The 21938-nt window shown below is 44.7% G+C and overlaps 2 long non-coding RNA genes across 3 annotated transcripts; both read left to right on the top strand.

The window, feature by feature from the left end:
• The first annotated feature begins 3586 nt into the window (after positions 1–3586).
• Positions 3587–7629, top strand: LOC135320545 (uncharacterized). Its single transcript, XR_010379721.1, has 4 exons — positions 3587–3702; positions 5066–5087; positions 6590–6678; positions 7156–7629. It is a non-coding gene; the product is annotated as an uncharacterized LOC135320545 (long non-coding RNA).
• A 3206-nt stretch (positions 7630–10835) lies between these two features.
• LOC135320543 (uncharacterized) lies at positions 10836–15602 on the top strand. 2 transcript variants are annotated; one of them, XR_010379719.1, is made up of 6 exons: positions 10836–11382; positions 12750–12848; positions 13533–13741; positions 13817–13950; positions 14068–14162; positions 15347–15602. It is a non-coding gene; the product is annotated as an uncharacterized LOC135320543 (long non-coding RNA). The 2 variants fall into 2 exon arrangements; XR_010379718.1 differs by lacking the exon at positions 15347–15602 and having other exon boundaries at positions 14068–14358.
• Positions 15603–21938: the final 6336 nt, after the last annotated feature.

Raw genomic sequence — 21938 nt, 5'->3', positions numbered from 1 at the left:
TTCTCATGTACAATAGAATGCTTCAGTCATATAGGAAAATACATATATTCATTTTCATATTCTTTTTTTTACCATAAATTACTACAAGATATTAAATAGAGTTCCCTGTGCTGTACAGTGTAAACTAGTTGTTGTCTACTTTATAGAGATTAGTATTCATGAATCTCAAACTTCCAATTTTTCCCTTCCCACTCCCTTTCCCTCTGGTAACCATAGTTTGTTTTCTATGCTCTAAGTCTGTTTCTGTTTTGTAAATAAGTTTGTCTTTTTTTTTTTGATTCCAAATATAAGTGATATCATATGGTATTTTTCTTTTCCTTTATGACTACTTCACTTAGAATGACATTCTCCAGGTCCATCCATTCCCTGTTGCTGCAAATGGCATCATTTTATCATTTTTATGGCTGAGTAGTAGTCTATTGTGTAAAATATACCACAGCTTCTTTTTTTTTTACATTTTTATTGAGTTATAGTCATTTTACAATAGTGTGTCAAATTCTAGTGTAGAGCACAGTTTTTCAGTTATATATGAACATACATATTTTCATTGTCAGAATTTTTTTCTCTGTGAACTAGCATAAGATCTTGTATATATTTCCCTGTGATATACAGTATAATCTTGATTATCTATTCTGCATATGCCTGTCAGTATCTACAAATTTCAAACTCCCAATCTGTCCCTTCCCACCCCTCAGCACCTTGGCAACCGCAAGTTTGTATTCTATGTCTGTGAGTTTGTTTCTGTTTTGTATTTATGCTCTTTTTTATTTATTTTTTTTGGATTCCACATGTGAGCAAACTCATATGGTATTTTTCTTTCTCTTTTTGGCTTACTTCACTTAGAATGACATTCTCTAGGGACATCCATGTTGCTGCAAATGGCATATTGGTTTTTTATGGCCAAATAGTATTTCATTGTATAAATATACCACCTCTTCTTTATCCAGTCATCTGTTGATGGACATTTAGGCTGTTTCCATGTCTTGGCTATTGTAAATAGTGCTGCTATGAACATTGGGGTGCAGGTGTCTTTTTGAAGTAGGGTTCCTTCTGGACATATGCCCAGGAGTGGTATTATTAGGTCATATGGTAAGTCTATTCTTAGTCTTTTGAGGAATCTACAAACTTTTGCACAGTGGCTGCACCAACCTGCATTCCCACCAGCAGTGTAGGAGAGTTCCCTTTTCTCCACAGCCTCTCCAACATTTGTCATTTGTGGACTTTTGAATGATGGCCATTCTGACTTGTGTGAGGTGATACCTCATTGTAGTTTTGATTTGCAATTCTCTGATAATCAGTGATAATGAGCACTTTTTCTTGTGCCTGTTAGCCATTTGTATGTCTTCACTGGACAATTGCTTGTTTAGGTCTTCTGCCCATTTTTGGATTGAGTTTTTTTTTTTTTCTTATTTAGTTGTATGATTTGTTTCTATATTCTGGCGATTAAGCCCTTGTCAGTTTCATGTTTTGCACAAATTTTCTCCCATTCTGTAGGTTGTATTTTTGTTTTGCTTATGGTTTCCATTGCTATGCAAAAGCTTCCAAGTTTGATTAGGTCCCATTTGTTTATTTTTGCTTTTATTTTTATTGGACTTCTAGCAAATTCTTAGTTATCCCTTTCCTTTTTATCTTGGAGGCTGCCCCCAGGGACTCTGTGTCCAGCTAGGTTGGTGGGGGAGCCCTGAGAGCCGAGCTGATGTGAAAATCAGTGGCTGCAAACTGCTGTGATGTTTACAGTGAGGAAATGCTCAGGAGGGATGTGACCAGGAGGTGGACGAGTTGTCTTTTTTTTTAGTGACGTGTCCTTGTGAAGAATGTTGATTTCCCCAAAGCAGAAAGTGTCCTTCATGTCTTTAGAATTGTCTAAATATAAAGAAAATTCAGATACATGCTGTGAAATTTTTACTGTGTCAGGATAAATCACCTCCACACCCTAAAAAAGAAAGACTGAGAACACCTCATGGATTTAAGTGGTTTGTTCTGATAGGCTTCCACCAGATTCTTACGGACCTGGAAAAACCGAGTGTCAGGAACAATCTTTGCACTGAAGCAGAATCAATGCCACATGAACACTCCACCCAAAGAAGAGTCTGTTCTGTTTCTTTTGAGCCTACTAAGGAGGGCGTTTCTAGGTCATCTTTGTTGGGATTTTTTCCCTCAAAGGGAATGAGGCTGAGTTCTCACAGGTTAGTCAGCCCTCTTTCCCTACCACATCTTTGAGCATTTGGATAAACTAACTTGTCCTTCTCCACCGTTGCTCATGGCTGCTGACAGAACCTGAGTCCATCGGCCCTGATGGATAGACTTTAGGTAGGAGGCAGCTGCTGACATCAGCACTCAGACAGTGCCGTGTGTAACAAGCATGCCCATGGTGGAGGGGGTTTTACCAGTTAGCGACTAGATGGTGTTTGTTTTTGTGCCTTTTATCTGCATGTCTCTCCTTTGTGCTGAGATCCACTGCTCTCTCAGATGGCAGCTATGCAAAGACAGTGCATGTTTTCCACCAGCACACATTTTACTGACCCCAACTGTGAGAGCTGACAATGACAGTGTTACTGATTTCAGAGGCTGCTTTCTAGAGGGGTTTTATTTGCACAAGACTGAAACTTGGTGTCTAGATAAAGTACAAATTACATTGTTCATTTATTCCCTCCTATAATACTTATAAATCTAGTTTTTACAAAACTATGTGTTTGGCTTTTGTTTTGTTGACTGTACATTCCAGAAATACAAATTAATTTTCTTGGTGGCTGTTAATGGACGTAGGTGCAGTACTGTGAAATATGCATGTAAATTATTTGTACTGATTATTTTGAGTTCTCTTTTTATGTAAATTCATTCTTTGAGTAATCTTGTATAATTTGATTAAAACTCTATTATACAAATCCCTATTTATTTCAGAAGTCTGACATTACATGCTCTGGTTCAGAACCAAAGTGAATATTGAAGAAAACCTCCATGGTTTTTAGATAGTTGGGCTAAAATATATCATTAATTTTTGCTGGAATAGTAATTTTGACATTATTCTAAGAGCTGGTCTGCTTTCTTACTCATGTCCAGTCTATAAATGTAGAAATACATCTCTGTACATCTCTCTGTATTTTAACACATAACTTCATTGCTCTTTCCCCATACATGTTGGGTGTATTTTTGGAGACATTTCATAGGGGTTTGTCCAGGTACTTCATGAACATACAGTAGAAGATGGAGGCGTCCCATGCCCTGTAGGTTTGTGTTTGCTTATTTTCAATTTCAAGTTGGCTTCTACATTCATAAGTTAAGTTCTGTTAACTATTTTAAAAATATTTGCAATGTGCCTGTCAGCAAAGTCAAATCTCTAACATTTTGTGTATCAGGTATTTGACGTATGTGTGCAGCAGTGAAACTATTACCAAATCAAGGCAGAAAACATGCCCACACTCCCAAGAGCTCCTTTGAACTCAAGTGTCCCTTCTCGCCTCTCTGTGGAGCTATCTGAGGATGTGGTTGACGGTTTCTAAAGATGATTCTCTGTGACATATACACTGGGAATGTCTTTGAGGTTCCTCATTATATCTAATATCTTTTCAGATCCTCGACACTCTGATTCTCCTTTTCCATCTTGCATCTGATGTTTATGAACTTCTGTGGAAGCTTATTCTTCTTGCTGCCTCCTGGGGAGTTTCTATTTTTCTCTTGTTCGTCTGGAGGACCGTCCTTGCTGTGAGTATTACTAAAGTACCTGACAGTGTCCTTTTAATCACACCTAATAGGAATTTTTATAGTCACTGGACATTTTATTTGCCTGCCTGGGCCAGAATCCAGGAGTCTTTTCTTTGTTTCCTTTTAGATTATTAACTTGAACACAAATTAGTTTTGAAATGGAAATTTGTTGCAAAATCTTTATAGTAAGAACTCATTGAGCAAGACAACAGTATATTCTCAATGAGACAATGGCAATTTATAAACTCTTCTCTTCAATAACAAAACAGGAAGGTTAAGTATTTGGCGAGTCCATCTATCTCTCCACCTGCCCCTGCCTGTGTGTTGGGTGACAGGGGACAGTGAAGCTCAGTGTTCCTGAGCAAGTGTGAAGTTAAGGGAACATCTGTGGTTTTCTGTTTGCCCTCCGTGGATGCATTCTTCTATTGCCACATTATTGCCACTGGATCTTCGACACTGTGATGATTCTCCAATATCTTGGCAAGGTTAGGGGCTGGCCTCAGTCTCTGATCATCACTTAAAGTTTTGAATGAAGAAATATGTGTTAAGGGTCAGGGAAATGTGTCTTTACATGGTATTACAGTGGAGTCCTGCCTGGGTTTTACTGAACTATTACTCTTCATACGATGACTTGTATCTGAGTCAAGAAGCACGTTCGCTTCTTAAAAATGGTCGCTGTCCGTCCTGCTGCTGTGTGGGCTTTTACTACAGCCATTACTCACTTTCATTCTCGTCTGATGTCTCATTTGATGTCCGTTTGTTTTTAGTGGTCTTGACAAATCTTACGACCTCATATGTTACAATTGCTTATCAATTCAACAGTCAACTCTTTATAAGATTTCAGAAAACCTTTCATTGAATGAAAGGGGTGCATCTTAATCTTAGTATAAAGATTTTGCCTTTATTTTTCTTTTAGTTTTCTCCTCTCTGTCTCTCTCTCTCTTTTGAAGGTTACACAACTATCCAGGTTCTGGACTTAAGTGTGGATGTTTGGTTTGACAAAAAAAATTAGATAAATGATGCATTACAACAACATATCATGAAAATAATATAGTTCAGTGTTTTTAAATATGAATATGCGTTATGAAAATTGAATAGAGTGATGTTTATTTAATAGAATGTAAGCAGATCTTTTGTTCTAAAATAAGTTATTTACCATTGTGCTATCAGAAATGGTGAGTGAAAGATCATGCCTTAAGTAGGAAATTCTGATTTTTCCTGATTTTTAATCATATTAATTGTTATGCTGAACCAAAGTGATAATTGTGATTTCAATGGATTACTGTTTTGATAGTTTATTAGAAATTATAGATTTACTAATTATATGTTTTGACTTCAAATTTAATGTTTCTTCCTCTCCTAGGTAAAGCCTCCAGTGTGTCAAGGTAAGGTATTAGGGTTTAGTTTCCTTTGTAATATTTTCTCAATACCAGGATTTGATGTGGATTTTAATTCAACTAAGAGTAAACACAATGACTTCTGATGTCTAACTGACTTCTCAACTCTTGAAAATTTTACTCCTGCGATGGTGTCTAAATGACATCGTAGAGGAAGTTTACATCTATTGAGCTAAGAGGCCAGGAGGGTCACAGGAGTAGGGAGACTAGGATGAGTTTAATTTTGCATAGCAACCTTGAGGAAGCAGGTGATGAGAAGAGTCTAATGTTCGGAGTGTGTCCCTAATATGAGCTGGCTCTTGGTGAAAATTAAAGATGCTGAAACACTACTTGAGCCTGTCAGGACTCTCCAGGCTGAGGGAGGGATGCAGATGTAGCCAGGCAGTGTGTGTCACAGCAGAGGGGAATCCATGGGCTGTGACTCATAAGTGAAAGGAGCCATTCATGGCAGTGGGGACTTAATGGAAGTGATTCAGCCTGAGGATGATGCTTTCTATGCAGGCTTCACACTCTGCTGACCGAGTGGGGCTGTGCGTGATGGGCAGGGTGGCCGCCCGGCGCTCAGTAGGCCCTCAAGGGCTGCTGTTGGTGACAGTTGATGCAGAAGGGCTGGTGCTGAGAAGAGGGATCTCAGCATCAGAGCATCCCCACTGGGCAGACAGAAGACGCGTGTGCACTGTGTGGTCAGATGAGGGACTTAGATGCCTGAGAGAGGAGTCTGGTTCTGAGGGCTGCGTTCTAGAGCTTCACACGTGGAGTTGCCTGTGACTGGCTGCTTTACATGTGCTGCTATCCTGAAGCAGTGATGGTAACATTCTCATCCTGGCGATAGAAAAGCTTGTCATTTAGGGCCTGTGTGTTATCCAGGTCCTCCAGTGACTAGGTGGGGAAGCCCACATGGTACCAAAGTGTTTAATTCCAGCGACCTTGTCCTTCAGGGCCCCCAACATGGTTTTCATGAAAGACGATCTTCCAGGCAGCAGGAAGACACTGGAGGCCTGTGCAGGCCCAGTCAGGCAACGTTTTGAACTTGCCTTCTGTGGTGTTGCAGATAGGGCCTGGCTGTGGGGTGAACCTGCATGGAATAAGGGTTCTATTTTTTTAAGCAGGAGCATGTTTACTTACCTTAGTAATTGGAGGAGAGAATGTTAAGGGGACAGGATGCTTGGTTTTTCTTTTTCATCTCTGGTGATGTCAGAAGTATTTGAATGATTGAATTTTCTAAGAATGGTGCTTATAGCTGGGAGAGAATTTAGGGGAAGACTTTTTATTGTGTTTCTGCATCTTTGAAAAAAATTAAACTAGGAATCTCAATGATCTCACATTTAGAATGCCACTAAGATTTTCTTCCTTTAGGCACAGTAGAAAAGCTAAAAGGCTAATTATACTCGTAGTGCCAGCCAGATATGTCTCTACTGCTAATAAATCATGATAATTCTATTCTACTGGGTTTTCTTGTCAATATGAGAAATTGCTTCATCTCCTTTTAGTTACTTTAAAGCAGATGACTGAGCAGAGCAAGAATTTGGAGAATGAAAACAGAGAACTTGCAGAAAATATATCTGCTTGGGTGCAGAAGGTATCCTTGTCCTTTTGCTTTTTTTTTTTTGTGATTTTACCTTCAGTTCCTCCCCACTCTGGCAGTTCAGTTATTTGGCTCTCTTTTCCTTCATCCTACTGTCCTGTTCCATGTGTTCCATAAGAGGTCTAGGTTCAAAGCAAGTGTCCTAGATAAAAAAAAAAAAACAAAAAAACCCAAAAAACAAATTTCTTCTGTAGAGCACAGGGAACACTACTTGATATCTTGTAACCTATAATGAAAAAGAATGTGAAGACAAACATAGGTGTATATATATATGTGACTGAAACATGCTGTACACCAGAAAATTGACACATTGTAACTGACTATATATCAGTAAAAAAATGAACAAAACAAGTGTTGTAGATGTAAAGCACCACTTTCTGTATTAGTGGAAGGGGTCACACACAAGATAGGTTCAGCTAGCAGTGTAATTAGTATTTGTAATTCTGTTTCCTTCATTACATTTTTGCATAGACCAACAACACAAAGAAATGCTTAGAGGAGGCCATCAGGCAAAAGAAGCTGCCCTCTGAGAAAGCACTGAAGTTTAAGGTACGAACCTCTTGTTAGATTACATTCTGAAAATAGAAATGAAAGTAATGAGTAATTGTTACTAATTCAATGTTTCATTGAATGAGAGCTTGAAAGCCATTGAGAAGGTGAATGAAAATTTGAATGACATCATTCAGATTGTTCGAGCTAAGCTGCAGGCAGTGAGGGACCAGAACGCCAAGAGCCCACACCTGGTAAGAGCTGCCACATTGACCATAGCCGGGCTTCTGAGGCTTTTTGTGCCCTGGGCAAGCTGCGTGCACCTGCTCCTCCTGCTTTTGACCACAGCAGAGTGTGAGAGCCCAGGAGCGGAAACTCCCTGTGAACAATGACCCAGAATTTCATGGACTAAAACCTCTGTGACTTTTTCTATTTCAGAGACTAGGAAATATGTATTATTTTCACAACCTAGAGAGTTTTCTCACCACTCACACTGCCCTCCAAGATACACAGAAGATGCCAGGAAATACCTGAGAGGTTAAGGAAGTTACTAGACTAGGTGCACAGTTCCTTGCCCTGTTGATGTTAAACAGAGAATTTTCCATGTGAATTTGGGTAAACTTTGTTTATATTTCACCAGCAACACTCATTTGTGAGCTCTTTGACATGAGCAGTTTCCCACCCTTGCTTCCTCTTGTCGTCCAGTCGTGCCCTCCATTGTCCAGGGAGGAGGAAGCCTGTGGAGGTGAGGAAACATCTGTGCCTGGAGGTCTTTTTTCCACATTTCTTTATGGGCTTGACATTTGTCCTGGGCCCAGCCTGTATCAGCTGCCATCACAGGAAACTTAGGGGTAGTTGTGGGTACTGGCTGAGAAGGGACAGGATTCCAAAAGGGTTGAAGAGAAGCAACTGCCCATCAGAACAAACCAAGACTTTCTGGAAGAGATTGGCCGGCTGGCAGTGGAAGAGGACCAGCTGAAGAAGGAAATGCAAGATGCAAAGGGTCAGAATGAGCTGCTAGGATGCCCGGTGCTAGAACTTGAAGGAAGAGTCCCTGTCTGCTGTAAACTCTCAAATGGAGCACTGTCTTCAGCCCCAAACCGAAATTCAGGGAAAGTCTCAGATGCTTTCAAGCATATGTAAGGGAACATATAACACTTGCTTTCCTTTCTTTATAAAATTTGTATGTTCAGAATCATTTCACTGCCTTAATATCTTCTGGAGAGAATGCTCACCAAAGTCTTTGGACATGTACCAGGGCTAATATATTTATTTTCTATGGTTTGTTTTGCAGTTAACAAAATACTTTGTTTCTGGAAAAAAAAATTACACTTTTTAAACATATCACCCTGAGTTTTCATTGAAATCTTAGTACATACTTTATTTCTGTCCTGTGTGAAGATACTGGAAAAAGGAACATCTCCAGAGAACTTGAAAGGCGCTGTTTCAATGAACACTTCAGGAATTTGAGGTAAATGCCACCAGTTGCAGCAGGATTTCCACTGTACAGATTAGCTTTCACAAGGAACAACAATCTCATGTCTTAGAAGATTAAATGTTGATATCTACTCAAATTATTTTTCTTGGGAATTTAGTCACCAATGAGAATGTTTTAAGTTGAAATTGCTCTTAATAAATCTCATGTCTGTGAAGCCACAGTGAAATCTGAAGAAATGCATGTGCAGGAGGACGTTCAGCTCAGCAGCAAGAAGAGAGTAAGGATTGTTACTCACCCCCAGAGATGCTTACCTCAGAGAACCGAGCATCACTGTGTCAGTGTTTAATTGTGCTGTAACACACGGAAAGCAGATGGCCCATCTTAGCTGATTCCAAGTGTATGATTCCTCTCATGTTAAGTATGTGCACATTGCTGTGGATCAGTACTTCTTGAATGTCTTCTCATATCTATCTTACAGCCAGGTGTTTCGAAGACCAGATCTGAGGATTCGATGCAGCGAGCTGTGACAACAGGGGACTGCAGCCTGCAAGGTATGTTGCTTGTTGGGAAGAAAACCTTACATACAGGATTCCTGGGAGATGTTGTGGCTTCAGGTCTAGACCCCTAGAATAAAATAAATATAATAAAGAGAGTCAAATAACTTATTTTTTGGGGTTTTTTTTTTTGGTTTTCCAGTGCAAAGAACAGTTAAGTTTACACTATACTGTAGTCTATTAATTGAGCAATACCACTGTGTCTAAAAACCCCAATGTTCATAACTTAATGAAAATACTCTTTATTACTAAAAACTGCTAGCCATCATTGGAGCCTTTAGTGAGGTTTAATCTTTTTGTTGGTGGATGGTCTTTTTTTTAACTTTTTTTTTATTGAGTTACAGTCATTTTGGTGGATGTTCTTGAATTAACATTGGTGGCTGCTGACTGGTCATTGTGGCAGTTGCTGAAGATCGGTGTGGCTTTTGCAATTTCTTAACATAAGACCACAATGAAGTTTGTGACAGGATTCTCTCTTCCTTTCAGGAACAAGTCCTCTTTCACAGGCAATTTGACACATTTTACACACAGTAGAAATTCTTTCCAAATTGGAGTCAGTCCTCTCAAACCCTGTGGTAATTTATCAGCTAAGTTCATACGCTCTTCTAAGTCCTTTGTTATTTCAACCTTCTTCACAGCATCTTCACCAGTAGATTCCATCTCAAGAAACCAATTTCTTTGCTTGTCCATAAGAAGCAGCTCCTCATTCATGCACATTTTATCATGAGGTTGCAGCCAATCAATCATATCTTCAGGCTCCACTTGTAACTCTAGTTCTCCTGCTATTTTCAGCACATCTGCAGCTCCTTCCTGCACTGAATTCTTGAGCCCCTCAAAGTCACACATCAGGATTGGAATCAATTCCTTCCAAACCCCAGTTCATGTTGATATTTTGACTTCTTCCCATGAATCACGAATGTTCTTAATGGCATGTAAAATGGTGAATCCTTTCCAGAAAATTTTCCATTCATTTGCCCAGACCCATCATTGGTGTCACTGTCTATGGCAGCTAAAGCCTTCCAAAATGTATTTCTTAAATAATAAGACTTGAAAGTCATAATTACTCCTGATTCATGGGCTGCAGAATAGATGTCATGTTAAGCATGGAAACAGCATTCATCTCATGCATCTCCATCAGAGTTCCTGGATGACTTGTGCATTGTCCATGAGCAGTAATATTTTGAAAGAATTTTTTTTGTGTGTTTTGTTTTGTTTTCTGAGCAGTAGGTCTCAACAATGGGCTAAAATATTCATGTTGTAAATAGATGTGCTGTCATTCAGGCTTTGTTCTATTTATAGATCACAGAGTAGATTTCACTTGATTCTCATGGGACATAGGATTTTCATAATGTTAAATGAATATTGGCTTCGTTAGCCGCTAATGGGAAAATCAGCCTGTCCATTGAAGCCTTGATGCCAGGCGCTGACTTCTCTCCAGCTGTGATGGTGCTGGGTGGCCTCCCCTTGCAGTTCTCTGCATTGAAAACCTGTTGTTTAGTGCAGCCACCTTCATTAGCTGCCTCAGCTTCATCTCCTGGAGCACTTGCAGCAGCCTCTGGGTCAGCTCTTCCCGCCTTACCTTGCACAGGTATGCAGTGGAGATGGAATCTTGCCTTAAACTTAATGGGCCAACCCCTGCTGGCTTCACACTTTTCTTCTGAAGCCTCTTCACCTCTCTCAGGGTTTATAGAATTGCTGAGAACTAGGGACTTCCGCTGGATTAGGCTTTGCCTTAAAGGAATGTCATGCCTGTTTTAATTAAAATGATAAAGAACCAAATATTTCAGAAACTACAAAAATGTGACACAGAGATAAGAAATGAGCAAATGCTGCCAGAAAAAAATGTCACCAATGGAATTGCTGTACTCAGGGTTGTTACAAATCTTCAATTGTTTAAAAATATGCATTACCAGGGAGGGCAATAAAATGAAACATGCCTGTAATAGCAATGAATTTGCACTGGGAAGGTAAAAAGGGGATTCCTGCCTTCAGAATTCTCTCCTTTCTCCACTCCCCAGCACAGCCAAGCTCTTGAGTGCACATGTGCACACACAAAGCCAGTTGTTTTATGTTTATAGAGGGTAAAAAGAAAATGCAAGACCACCATGCTGCATCAGGATCTCTGAAAGAACGTGAGGAAGACGGTTTCCAAAGGCAGGTGAAGAAAGTACGCGTCCTTGATGAAATCAGTGGACAGAGATCTATGGACACTGAAGGGTAAGACATTCCCGTGTTAATTATGACAATGTGTGAATGAATGTGTGGAGTTATGTGGATATTGTAATACGTTTCAGAATACTTACCACCATATTTTCTTTACCATATTCAATCAGTACAGATGTGCATTTATTTTTCGACCTTGATTTCTGTAATCTGCTGCTTCTGTTCATTCTAACTGGTTACCAGAGTCTTGTTTGTATTTAGTTTGAGATTTTAGCGGGTTCTTGGACCAGATTTAGTCACTTCATTATCTGGATCCCCCTAGGTCCATTTTTATTGTCCTTAGGTTTCAACCACATCAAAGTGTCATGACCTGCCATGTGTCTATCATTTTTAATAAACTCTAGACATTGGGTAGAAAATAGAGAAAATTTGAGGCCTCGTGTGAGGTTAACTTGCTGCAGAGAAGGTGGGCATTACAGCTGGCAGGTGGTCAGGGCGCCAGCAGCGCTACATCCTGTTAACCCGGTTAGCAGCTGAGATCAGTCAGTGCAGCCAGCTTTCGTGAGGCCCATGTGTCTCCTGTCCACCTTTGTTTCTGGCATGTAGCTCTCGTGGATCCCAGCTAAGTCCTGTGGGTCTCTCTAGGGATCACCTTCGCTGACGGACAGTGAGCTCCAGCTGCCTGACTGCGGTGCCTGTGCGTAGGGGGCACCGGCTGCCGGGCTTCTCTGCATCTCAGTGGTTTCCTCTGCAGTTACCGGATGACCCCTGGGGAAGGTGGGCCCAGTCCTGGGCTTTCTTCTTCTCCATCTTGGCCTCATGTCCCTTTCTGGCTTGTTAGCAATTTGGTACATTTGATCATGGATTTCATAATTTGTCCAGAGTTTCCTGTCATTCTCAGGGAGAGGTCATGGACATCACACCCATTAACCCACTTTCAAAAACATTTCCTTATATTTCCTAAAGGATCAGGTTTTGCTCCAGGTTTTGACTGAAATCTGGGCTCTCTGTGGGAGAAATCAAACAAGTCATGAACGCTTGCTTTACCCTAATGTGTTTGGTTGTGATGACTTGGTCAGACCCTGATTCCCACGTTGAAACACAGTGAGCTCGCGCTGTCCCAGGCACAGGAGCCTAAGCCTGGTGGGGGGGGTGCTGAGCACACCTCACGTGGGCTTTTCCTGTGTGTTTATGCATAAATGATTAGGGGTGGGGACGCTGAAGGGAAGCCCAGATACCAAACACTTGCCAGAGGCCTGAGTGTAGCTTTTTCATATTTATTAGTGGGGGTACTTTAATTCTTTCCTGTGTATTTATCAGCCTGAGAATTTATGGGGCAGGGCGAAAGGAACATGGAATTCTTCCCTTCCAGTTTCTGGGAGGGAAACTGGCAGAATTTCAGAGTTTCTTTCCCCTCTCAGGAAGGTGGACATGAACGGATGTGAGCTGGTGGGAAAGCAGCAGCTGTTGGCAGCAAAGGAGGAGGCAAAATTGGCTGAAGAGGAGACAAGATGGTACAAGTGAGTTTAGCTCCTCTGCACCTGCGGCTCTGAAAACACCTGTTGGATTTTTTGAAAACTTTTTAAAATGTTTAGACACAATGTCATAAACTGACCTAAACAAAAGACATTTGTATACATGGCTTCACACAGGAGGAAAAGTGTTAAGTTTTACATATGTTAAGTTAAACGTTTAACTTTAAAAAGTATTAAGTTACTAAGAATTTCCTGGTTCCAGTGCTGGCCAGACTGAGAGGAGAGACGGTTCACAGAGATGTTTCTGAAGGTGCTATAAACCGTTCTCACCCTGAGGATAGCAGTTTAGTGTAGCGTCAGTCGGACCAATACACATTCCCGTGCTGCTGGGGAGACCCAGGTGTAAGAAGTAGGGTCAGGATGTAAGGAAAGGAAGAATCAAGCTTTGTGATGAAAGATGCTCAGCACAGGACACGTGAGGGAAATGCTGAGAACGGGAGGGGGAAATGTGTCAGCGCAGAACCGGGCAGGCGTTCAGTAACAGTGACGGAAGGAGTGGCTGCAGCGACAGCTTTGCAACTGCTGTGCTTCTGCAGCCGTGTGCAGTGTGTCTTGAGTGGTGAGATGATGTGTGTGAGTGTGCAATGCAGATAACATGGACTGGGGCAGATTATTTAACAGCATACCCAGCATTGTGTCTTCTCTGATGGAACAATTTGTAACTCATAGGATAAGACTTGAAGAATGTCACGGGCAAATGTGGGAAGCAGAGATCATTTGGAGACACCAGGTAACCTGCCTTCCTCCTGACACACCGAGTCCTCAGCACCTGATGCAGACAGTTATTGTGGCCCTGAGAACCCCTAGCCATGGGGTGTTTCTTGATGTGTTGACTTTTTCAGGTCACTCTTGCCGAGAAGAAGGCCCAAGACAGCTCGGTAAGAATTTGTTTCCTTCCTTCCCTTTGTGCACAGTCGGCCACAACTGAACGTGGATGTGTTTTTCTCCCACAGCTCAGGGCTCAGGAGCTGGAGAGGGAAATCTCTGAATTGAGAAGGGAAAACTCTGACGTGACAAGGGAAAACTCTGACCTGAGAAGGGAAAATTCCTCTGAGCTGAGAAGTGAAGTTGCCCACCTGAAACAGAGGTACAGAATTTTGACACATTTTTACGGGTGTTTTGAGATTTTTAAGGACTGGTTGTTTTGTGCCTAGTAGAGGAATTGGTGGTGTAATTTGTATTGAAGCCATTCTTTATCTTTAAGATTGGATGCAATCTGCAGATGGAGGCAGGCAGAGGAATACATGAGGCAGGAGCCCACCCCAGGAGGACCGTACAGGCTGCAACCTCCCCTGAGAGGTAAGGAGCGCACTGTGAAGTGCGGCAGCTCCATTTCTGCAGCAGGAGCTGCCCAGTGGGCTGCTTTTCCCCATGGGTAGTTGTCGGGTTTCCTGGACACCACACCACACACTCACTGTGGGGAACAGTTTCACAGCTGGGTGACAAGATGCTGTTTTCTTTACATGCCATCAGCCAGCAGGGCTCTGTCCCCTGTGAGCGGCAGAGCTCATGCCCCTCCAGGGACTGTGGGACGCCCCCCAGTCTCTTGGTTGCCTGGCGTGGCTGGCATGGCTGGTTTCTATGCACTAGAAGACATGAGCGTCAGCCCTCTCTTCCCGCCTGGACACGGTTTTGAAGGCTGAATTTTCTTCTTATTTCAGGAAAATAACATGGATGACGTTTTAGAATGAAGGCAGTATGTCATAACAAGAAAAATATTTTTCTTCATTTGCCTTGGTGGATAAATATTCTATTCAAGATCTGCTTTAAGGCAGCAGGCATTTCTTCACTAATTTTGCAGGTCCCTTCGTTCTTATAAAAAAGCTTGCACAGTGACCTAGAGTAGCCAGTTAGTAAGTGACATGACTACATAGCCTCCCTCTCCCAGAGTTAACGTGTAACTCTAAAGTCTCCCACCAGCTACTCCATGTAACTCACCATTCTTTTGCCGATTATTACAACATGAGTCATTGAGGCTTCTTTCATAAATGTTTATGTGACATCTGGTCACTTATACAAGACATGCGCTGTCAGAGAGAAGTCTTTTAACAGTTTACCAACAGGCTGAGGAGGAAGAGGTGGAGCTCACAGTCAGGGGTTGTTGATACTCTTCCTATGAAAGACCCTTCTTACTTTAATGTATAATCTGTATACCGACTGATTTGCCCTGAAGTGTGATGTGAGTCCACTGTGTAAGTGTTGGTTGACAGGGATCTGGGCCCTGAGACCACATCCAGGGTGATTAGCTATGAAAACACCTGAATCAAGGCCCTGTGGTGTCCTCGTCATGGGACAGGGGTCCAGTCTCCCCTCGTCCTCGTGGACAACTGAGGTGAGAAGGAGACCTGTGGCCTCTGTGAAGAGACAAGGGCGTGGGCGGAAGTGAGAGATCTTGGAGGAGGGCACGGAGGGCTCGGCTCGTGCTTCCCCCGCACGGCATCTGTCAGATAGAATACGCCTTCAGCGCTGCTCTCCCTTTACAGCTTCACAGAGGGATGGCAACCCTGTTAGGAATGGAACCGCCTTTCCGGCTCAGGAGGCAGAGGAAACCAAAGTAAGTAATTTTACTCAGTTGTGTTGTGGTGGTCATTTTGTATTGAATAATCTCTGGAACTAGCATTTTCTTTTTGAACAAACAATTCCTGGCTTTGCCTGTGGATTGGGAATTAGGGGAAAAGTATGCCCAGTCATCACAGTGAAGTTTGGTAAAAGTATTTTATCGCCAAACTTTACTGAGCAGCCCAGGATGCAGGCAGGCCCAGGGCTGAAGGAGAGCATGCAGCGTAGCTGCCAATTGGGCACGAAGTGCAGGGGAGGGTGCAAGGTGCCGACGAATGCTGCGTTGGGATTCGGCTCTTGTCGGTGTTGGCGCTTTTGTCTGTCATCCAACCCAGCCCTCCCTTCTGTCCTGCAGGTCACCCCGTGGGCCGGAGGGCCCCAACCTTTCCGAGGACCAGCCTGCGTGGCCTGCTCCGGGTGCGGCCCGTCGTCACCCAGCTGGGTACCTGCACCTGGTCCCCCTTGGTGCCATGTGCAACCTCGCCCCCCACAGCTAGCTGCTCCGCTCGGTAAGAGTAAAGCATAGTCCTCTGTTTCTTCCTTGAGTCACTGCAGAAGAAGGGCAGATCGCTCTCAGGGCCTTCCCCGTGCACGGGCAGCCGTGACTGGGCTCACGGCCGTGTTCCTCTGGTCCCATAGCAGACGCACATGATGGACCGCGTCTTCCCATTCCTGCCCTGGGGAGGGAGGTGTCTGTTGTAGAGGGAAAGAGGGCCCTCTGACGGAGGGCAGACGTGTCGGTTCTGCACACGGGCCTTAAAAAGACACCACGTTCCGGGCTACCTGAAGGACAAGCCCGCCCCTGTCACTGTCTGCAGTGAGTGGAGCCCTGACCATCCACAGCCGATGATCTGTTATGGAAGAAACACCCGAACCCGGGGCCTGTGGTCTCTTCAGTCAAGGGTCCTGAGACCTGTCTCCCACTCGGTCTGATGTGAGACTTAGTGTGATACGGGGAAGAAGGCCTCAAAGATCTTTTGCGCTTCAGCAAACTAACATGTTTTGTAAGGCAGTGAACCGTGAAAGGGTGTTTTGTATTTATTTTATCTATGCGGAGAAGCTAGTTGACTCGGGGAAGGACATAGGTTAGTGGTAAATAGAATGCTTGCTTAGCATGCCGAATTCCGTGTGCTCATTCCCGGTACCTCAATTTAAAAACAGAAGAAAAATAAAAACAAAAACAAGAGCAAACTTCAAATGTTAGAAATACATAGTGCACAAACCCAACTTCCATATCCATTCTTTTTACGTGTTTTCCTCTTACTACTTGGTTTGAAATATATCCCAACCGTGACATAAGCATTTTTTTTCAGAAAATGCTCTAACTCTTTGAAAGTCTTTTCTGCCACATTTGTTTGACACATCCACGAGCGGAAATAGATGCAAATGGTTGTTTTAATATACATTCGTGAATACTCTCATTAATGTACCTGACACTACATTTTACAGATGGTGTGTCAGTGCGCCACTTTACAGAAGAGAGAGGAAGAGAATCTTCCTGGGATGAGGTACAGTCTCTTGTTGTTAATGTCCTTGTGTGACTTTAAAAGTACCAGGGGATTCAGAGACATAATCCTGGGGTTGGTGTGAGTGTGCATTTTCACGTTTGCATCTGCTGATGAGAATTTTTGACTTATGTTTTAACTTACAGTTTAGGATGTGATTCTGTGCTTAATGCCTTAGGACTGGATAATGCACTTGTGTTCATTTTCCAGACTCACCTAGTGAAACCAGTGTCTGTGTGGGCATTCTTTTTTCAGGGTCTTTCCCTTACAGTTTATTAAAGGATATTGAAAAGAAATTCATCCCTGGGAAAGTTATGTGTATCTTGGAGTTGGTTCTTGTTTTAGGCGTCCTCACTTGAAATTAATTAAGTGATGTTTCATTTTCAATGCAGCATGTTTTGTCTTCCCATTCCACCGCCAGTAACAGTGGTCTAGTTCCCTTAATGCCTTACGCTGTTTCCCAACTGCACTTTTACTCAGGCTGCCCTTCCCCAAAGCCCCTCCACATCCCCCCTCTGCGCTGGATCTCTCTTTTACGAAACAGTGCGTTCTTCCCAGCATTCCCTGAGCTATCCACGTGCAGCGGATTCTCCTGTCCTTTGTGGCGTTACTGTACCCGTTCACCTCAGTGGTAGAGCTGTTGAAACTTTTCTGTGCTGATTTGTTTTCATGGATCCTGTGCCTCTGGCAGAACAGAGAGGAGAATCTGCCTTTTACTTGTACCGCCTGCTTCTCCCAGGATAGGGCTTATGTTCTGATAGCTTCAGTAAATAACTCTTGTCTACCTGACTGACTAAGCGTATGCACATGATCTGAAGTTCGGTTCCTGATTTATCTTGTTTTGTGTTCCTAGGAAGGGGCGACTAAGCCCGAAATTACAAAACCGGAGTATGCTACTGGGACTGTAGAAGTGGCTCCGCAGGAGCTGACGGATCATAAAACACTGAGCTCTGTTGGTGGAGCACACGGAGCTTATTATACACTGGGTAAGTTAGTGAACGTGGCTGGCATTCCTTGTCCTCTGTGCCTAGAAACAAGTGTGCCCTGGGGGGAAGGGTATATGTAGCTCAGCAGCAGAGAGAATGCGGGCTTAGCATGCAGGAGTTCCTGGGGTCAGTATACATTTCCTCCAAGAAACGAGTGTGATACGGGGAAGGAAGGAAGGAAGGAAGGCGCAAAGCTTTTGTTTCGCTTCAGCAGTGTCTTCACAGGAAAGCCTAATCCTCCATCCTTTTCTGTGGTTTTTAGCCGACGCGGGACCTGGTGCGGCTCCGGTGTGGCCCGGCAGCGCCCGCCCACCTGCGGCGGCCCCGGAGGCCCAGGTAAGTGGTTTGGTCATGCTCTGTTGGACCTCGTCCTGGGAAAGGTGATCTTCCCGTTCTCCCGGCAGCCTTTCCTGGCCTCGTCTGCAGACTGTGTGTCCTGTGACGGGTCTGTCGTGGCGTGTCGCTGCCTTTTTCAGACTCAAAACTCTTGCCCAGGAGCCAGTGGGCTGCTTCTCCCGGGATCCCGTCGTCTTGGCTGGTGCCTGCAGGAGCCATGAGGGAGTGCTTAGGAGCCGGGGCCCGCAGACTTTGACTGTGGGTTTCTCGAAACAGCGTGAGGAGTGTGAGCCCTCGCTCCACACTGACTTCTCCTGGCTCGGCTGACTCCTTCTTGACCTCCTGCACCTGGGGTTGCTCCTGGGTCACTGAGACGGATTTCTGTGTCGTCGTTCTTTTGACTGGTTTCCCGGCTCAGGCCAGGTGATTCTCCTGTTTAGAATGTCCATTCAGATCCTGGTAACTGGAAAAGGGGCAAAGCCCTCCCTCCAGCATTGTACGGTGTGCTTTGTGCAACTTTGAGTCTTCCTGGGTGTGGTTAACCTCACAGCCGGTCACTGTCTTTTCTCCGGAGGTAAGTGTGTCTTGGCCGCTGCCTCCAGTTGTACTCTGGGCAGAAAAGCCTGGCTCTCGGAGATGGTGCGTTTATAGTAGGGAATAGAGGCTGGAAGGGAAAGAGCCCGCCTTGAAAATGCCTCCTTCACTGCGGGGGAATTCCGAAGCGCACCAGAGTGCGTACGTTGTGTTTGTCCCCCACCCTGTGCCGGGTGGGGCCTGCCCTGGAAGCTGTGAGAGCTGCTCGTCGGTCTCATGGCACACCGTGGGGTTTTGCGCACGAGCTGGTACAGTGCCTTTGGTGTCAGGTGTGGGGCTGAGACTCCCCACGTCACTCTCCCATAGCACGCAGTTAGGGTGCGTTCCGTAGCGAACGTAAAATCCAGACGTCCCTGAGGATAGGGATGATTGTAGCGGAGCCTGAGTCCCTTCTGAGGACAGCCTTGTCCCCTCAGGAGCCCTTGGCCAGCTCCGCCGAAGGACTCTGGGATGCCAAGCAACCTAGTGCCCTTTGTGCCCAGAGGCAGCCCCTGCGGGCGGAGGAGGGCCCTTTGTGAGGAGGGGGCAGAGAGCGCCTGGCAGTTTCCTGCAGGCAGAGCCCTGCAGGCAGCGCGGTGACCCTGGTGCGGCTCTGCTTGCTCGTGTGGAGAATGAGCTCTTCACGTCCGTCCCGTCTCCGTGTTCCTGGTCCGTGCCGGGCAAGCTTGCGTGGAGCTGGGGAAGGTGGCGGGGAGGGCCGTCCCGCCCATAGCGGCTGGTTGTTGGGAAGGCGCTAGTTTGCCCGTGTGCTGGAAGCTCTGTGTGCAGCCTCTCGGGCAGGAGGACCCTTGGCTTCCTCCACTTGGAGACAGCGGCGGCGGCGACGTGCGGCGTCAGGGTCGTATACCCTTGTCCACCTGTGCGGCCCAGGCTGCAGGCAGGCCCCAGAGGGCTGGGCGGAGCGTGTGGCACCGTGCTGCTCTCTGGGCACCCGGTGGACGGGAGGGTGCCCGGTGCCGACGTCTGCTGCGTTGGGTTTTGGCTCTTGTCGGTGTTGGCGCTTTTGTCTGTCATCCAACCCAGCCCTCCCTTCTGTCCTGCAGGTCACCCCGTGGGCCGGAGGGCCGCAACCATTCCGAGGACCAGCCTGCGTGGCCTGCCCAGGGTGCGGCCCGTCGTCACCCAGCTGGGCACCTGCACCTGGTACCCCTTGGTGCCATGTGCATACTCGCCCCCCACCGCCAGCTGCTCCGCTCGGTAAGAGGAAAGCATAGTCCTCTGTTTCTTCCTTGAGTCACTGCAGAAGAAGGGCAGATCGCTCTCCGGGGCTTCCCCGTGCACGGGCGGCCGTGACTGAGCTCACGGCCGTGTCCCTCTGGTCCCTTAGCAGACGCACTTGATGGACCGCATCTTCCCCTTCCTCCCATGTGGAGGGAGGTATCTGTTGCAGAGGGAAAGAGGGCCTTCTGATGGAGGGCAGATATGTCGGTTCTGCACACGGGCCTTCAAGAGACACCACATTCCGGGCTCCCAGGAGGACAAGCCCGCCATTGTCACTGTCTGCAGTGAGTGGAGCCCTGAACTTCCACAGCCGATGATCGGTTATGGAAGAAACACCTGAACCTGGGGCCTGTGGTCTCTTCAGTCAAGGGTCCTGAGATCTGTCTCCCACTCGGTCTGATGTGAGACTTAGTGTGATACGGGGAAGAAGGCCTCAAAGATCTTTTGCGCTTCAGCAAACTAACATGTTTTGTAAGGCAGTGAACCGTGAAAGAGTGTTTTGTATTTTATTTTATCTATGCCGAGAAGCTAGATGTCTCGGGGAAGGATATAGGTTAGTGGTAAATAGAATGCTTGCTTAGCATGCCGAATTCCGTGTGCTCATTCCCGGTACCTCCATTTAAAAACAGAAGAAAAGAAAAAACAAAAATAAGAGCAAACTTCAAATGTTAGAAATACATAGTGCGCAAACCCAACTTCCATATCCATTCTTTTTACGTGTTTTCCTCTTACTACTTGGTTTGAAATATATCCCAACTTTGACTTAAGCATTTTTTTTTCAGAAAATGCTCTAACTCTTTGAAAGTCTTTTCTGCCTCTTTTGTTTTGACACATCCACGAACGGAGATTGACGCACATGGTGGTTTTAATATACATTCGTGAATATTCTCATTAATGTACCTATAACTACATTTTACAGATGGTGTGTCAGTGCGCCACTTTACAGAAGAGAGAGGAAGAGAATCTTCTTGGGATGAGGTACAGTCTCTTGTTTTTAATGTCCTTGTGTGACTTTATAAGTACCAGGGGATTAGGAGACATCAACCGGGGGTTGCTGTGAGTGTGCATTTTCACGTTTGCATCTGCTGATGAGAATTTTTGACTTATGCTTTTAACTTACAGTTTAGGATGTGATTCTGTGCTTAATGCCATAGGACTGGATAAAACACTTGTGTTCATTTTCCAGACTCACCTAGTGAAACCAGTGTTGGTGTGAGCATTCTTTTTTTCAGGGTCTTTCCCTTAGAGTTTATTAGAGGATATTGAAAAGAAATTCATCCCTGGGGAAGTTAGGTGTATCTTGGAGTTGGTTCTTGTTTTAGCCGTCCTCACTTGAAATTAATTAAGTGATGTTTCATTTTCAAGGCAGCATGTTTTGTCTTCCCATTCCACCACCAGTAACAGTGGTCTAGTTCCCTTAATGCCTTACGCTGTTTCCCACCTGCTCCTTTTACTCAGGCTGCCCTTCCCCAAAGCCCTTCCACATCCCCCCTCTGCACTGGATCTGTCTTTTACGAAAAAGTGCGGTCTTCCCAGCATTCCCTGAGCTATCCACGTGCAGCGGACTCTCCTGTCCTTTGTGGCGTTACTGTACCCGTTCACCTCAGTTGTAGAGCTTTTGAAAGTTTTCTGTGCTGATTTGTTTTCATGGATCCTGTGCCTCTGGCAGAACAGAGAGGAGAATCTGCCTTTTACTTGTACCTCCAGCTTCTCCCAGGATAGGGCTTATGTTCTGTTAGCTTCGGTAAATAACTGTTGTCTACCTGACTGACTAAGCGTATGCATATGATCTGAATTTCGGTTCCTGATTTATCTTGTTTTGTGTTCCTAGGAATGGGCGACTAAGCCCGAAATTACAAAACCGGAGTATGCTA

This window comes from Camelus dromedarius, unplaced genomic scaffold, assembly GCF_036321535.1.
Source record: "Camelus dromedarius isolate mCamDro1 unplaced genomic scaffold, mCamDro1.pat HAP1_SCAFFOLD_179, whole genome shotgun sequence".
Taxonomy (NCBI): domain Eukaryota; kingdom Metazoa; phylum Chordata; class Mammalia; order Artiodactyla; family Camelidae; genus Camelus; species Camelus dromedarius.
Note: the sequence above shows the minus strand (reverse complement) of the source record. Positions and strands in the feature narration are given on the sequence as shown.